This window comes from Nannospalax galili, unplaced genomic scaffold (assembly GCF_000622305.1).
Source record: "Nannospalax galili isolate Female #2095 unplaced genomic scaffold, S.galili_v1.0 scaffold1076, whole genome shotgun sequence".
Classification (NCBI taxonomy): Eukaryota; Metazoa; Chordata; class Mammalia; order Rodentia; family Spalacidae; genus Nannospalax; species Nannospalax galili.
The window spans coordinates 164019-167498 of NW_008338348.1; positions in this window are offsets into that span (position 1 = coordinate 164019).

Below are 3480 nucleotides of genomic sequence, written 5' to 3' on the forward strand. Positions count from 1 at the left end.
TAATGAGTAAACAGAAGAGAAAGAAAAGGAGGAAGGAAGGAAGGAAGGAAGGAAGGAAGGAAAGAAGGAAGAAAAGAAGGAAGGAAGGAAGGAAGGGAAGGGGAAGAGGGAGGGAGAGAGGGGAGGAAGGAGAGAGGGAGGGGAGGAGGGAGGGAGGAAGATCTGCTCAGCATGACAGCTACTGGGTAGCTGAGCTGCACTTCAACCTCCATCTTCTCTTACTTCTAGCCACTATATTATACCATCTTCCTGGATTCAGAGAACTCAGCTATGACATAAAGTAAATCACAAAACTACAAAGAACCTAGGACTGTCTGGCTCAGGACTACTGTAAAAGCTAGTGGGCTGGTTCATTTCCTTGTCAACTAGACTGGATTTACAATCACCTACAGACCAGTGAAGCATACTCCCGGGTGTGTGTGTGAGGGTCATTTCCAGGAAGGTTACCTGAAGGGAGAAGACCTGCCCTGAGTGTGGGTGTCAGCACCCCATGAGTGTACAGGCCCAACCGGAATATACAGGGAAAGAGAGAAAGCCAAGAGCACCTCAGAAGTCTACCTTCTTCTGGTTCCTGACTTGTGAAGATCTGACTGAGCTGCCCCACCACGCCTTCCTCACCTTGACAGATTAAACCCTCTGAAACCATGGGCCAAAATACAATGTCACTCCTTGGACTTGTTCCTACAAGGTATTTTATCACAGCAATGAGAAAAATAGCTAACACAACTAGGATCATTGATGAGGGTCGTTTAGGGGGAAAAGACCCCAAAGGACAGCGTTGGACATGTCTGTGGACTTGCCAGTGCACTTGTCCCCACTTGAGGCCAGAGATGCCAGAACTATCTAATCCAGAGATACCTCTAGTTCTGCCGTAGCTAGAGGCATGCCAGGAAGGGGGTCTGGTTCTTTTCCTTTTCTCTTTTTCCTAAAGGAATACCCTGCTCCTGGATATATATACTGATGATGTGATCTGAACCCTGAGGGACCAGGACACCTGGAATGGAAACTGAGCCTCCTCCTCCCTCCACTAAACCCTGACTAACTCCCAAGCCCTGAGGCTGGAATCCCACTCGGGGACCCTCCAGTTGCACAGCGCTCTGCCTTCCTTTTTTCTAAGCTCCATATAGTAAAGTACTTCCTCCAAAACTCACTCTGCTTCATTAATTTTATTCTTTGAATTCACAAGACAAGAACCTAAAAACTTCTGACTTGAGGTGGCTTTGGTGGCCTTTGAGTTTCCAGGACCCTAGCCACCTGATACATCGCTGCCCTCTCATGATGGGCACACCAAGGTCTGTAAGTCTCTTGCAGGCTCTTCCCTCCAAACCCTGAAGCCTAAGCAAGAGCCCATATTTCTTATTAGGCTGTTTCAATCGTGTTGTTAGCTCTAACAGGGTGAACGATTATCACACAATATTCAACCTGGGGGTAATCATGGAAAAACTGAGTTAGTGGTTCAAAGCCAACTGACAAAGTCTAGAATATCTGAGATTTTTCATGAGTTTCTCATGGATCAGCTAAAAAGATGAATCCAAGTTACTACGTTTTAGTCTGATTCATAACAAATATTACTGATATAAGTCACCAATAAGACATAAAACTGGCAATCATAAAGTTAAATGGAAAATTTTTAGCACTCCCTTCCTCTCAAACACAATATAAAAGATATTGATGAGATTTGATAGAGGGGAGAGAATGCCCTTCACTGTCTTCATTGTGAAGCTTTGAAAGAAAAGATTGTTTCGATAAAAAAAAATTAGTGCAATTTTTAAAAAGAAACTGAAAAGTAACACAGAAAATGGCTTAATTGCATCAAAGAGAAAAATGCTCAATGCATTTAATTAACTCAGTGCATTTGCTCCAAACAGCAGTCGTCAAGGAAAACTTCATCCATGCTGATGGGCTTAGTCAGGTGTTTGCTTATGAACTGGAAGCATCCTCACTTCTCCATGGCAGGGATGGTCCCCCACCTGGCTTGATCTCTTTTCCCATGTGTCTTTTCCCACCCCTTCTTAAGGATGACGTCATGGGCCCGTTTAGTTACAAAAATGGAAGGTCTCAGACTAGAGAGATGGCTCCGTAGTTAAGAACACTGGCTGTTCTTGCAGAGGACCTGGGTTTGATTCCCAGCACCGACATGGCAGCTAACAACCGTCCATAACTCCAGTTCCGGGGAATCCCACACCCTCTTCTGACCTCCACAGGCATTTGGAGACACAGTTGTACACACACATGCAGGCCTGAGCAGCAGTCAGGTCTGGATTCTAACAGCACATTCTTACACAAAACAGTTCCTACTCCATCATCTAGATTAGAACTCACCCTATTTGGACTCCACACTTCTTTTTTAACTTCTTGTGACCCCAAAGATGTTCAGCTTGAATTAATGACAACTGTTGGCACAATAGTCCTTCATTCACTGGATCCTAAACACTTGTGACCTGCCTACTTCTCCATGCCAGGGCCCAATTCAGAACCCCGGCACCGGGGAGCTGACCGATGGGCCTGATCGCTTGCACAGCAGTGGGAATTTAGGTGCAGGGGCTACGTTCTCTCAATGGGTCTGCCATTCAAGCAGGGGATAAACTCACTGAGCCCTTGTCAGAGGATTCTTGACGGCAGATGAGGCAGACGTTGCTAGAGACTGAAGCTCCTTTTCAAAAGATAAAACTCTCACCCCAGAAGTGACATGTGTTTCCCTGAGGGATCTGGCTGGTTGTATTTCTGTTATTCCTCTTTACTTCCTACTTCAAATGAACCAGACCCCCTGTGTTCATTTGTACCACAGACCAAGGCTGTTGCATACAGTCTAGGGAAAAGAGAACTGTCTGTGGTCTGAGGGACAGCTTTGAAATGATAATGTCAAGGTCAGAAAAATGGTCACAAAAAAACCTCAGATAATTATTGACACTCATGAGGCTCATGAGTGAAGAAGAAACAGGGATTGACATCTCCTGATGGGGCATTTGAGGTACTTCCTGGGCTCCCAGGACGCCGGCATGAAGAAGCATTAGCCACATTATTTCTAAGAGATTTGGGAGTCAAAACCTGGACTCTCGGTTGGGTCACCCACTCCCCGCAGAGGGAGAGTTACTTAGTGTGGCCACTTTGGGGAGAGGAACAAAGAGGTCCAGTGATCCCTCCACCAAGTCCATCTTTGGGGTACTAACATGAGGTTTGGGTTTGAATACAGAGCAAGAGATACACAGAGCTGAGCAGTCCTGTCCAGGTGTGGGCCTGCCCGTCACTGACCCGTCACTGCCTCAGCTCCAGTCTCTCCTGCAAGGGGTTGACAAGTTGTCAGAACTGTTGAAGTCTTTGCCTGGGAGGCAAGCGCCCCCTCTGGCTAGCACCACACCGTGGCCTTCCCCTTCCCCCAGCATGGGATTTCTGAGAAAATTTTAATTCTTTGCGGTCTGTTGTTTCAAATAGTCAGATTGTTCAAGTGTCTCTCTTTTAAATGTCCTCCCTCCTTCCAGG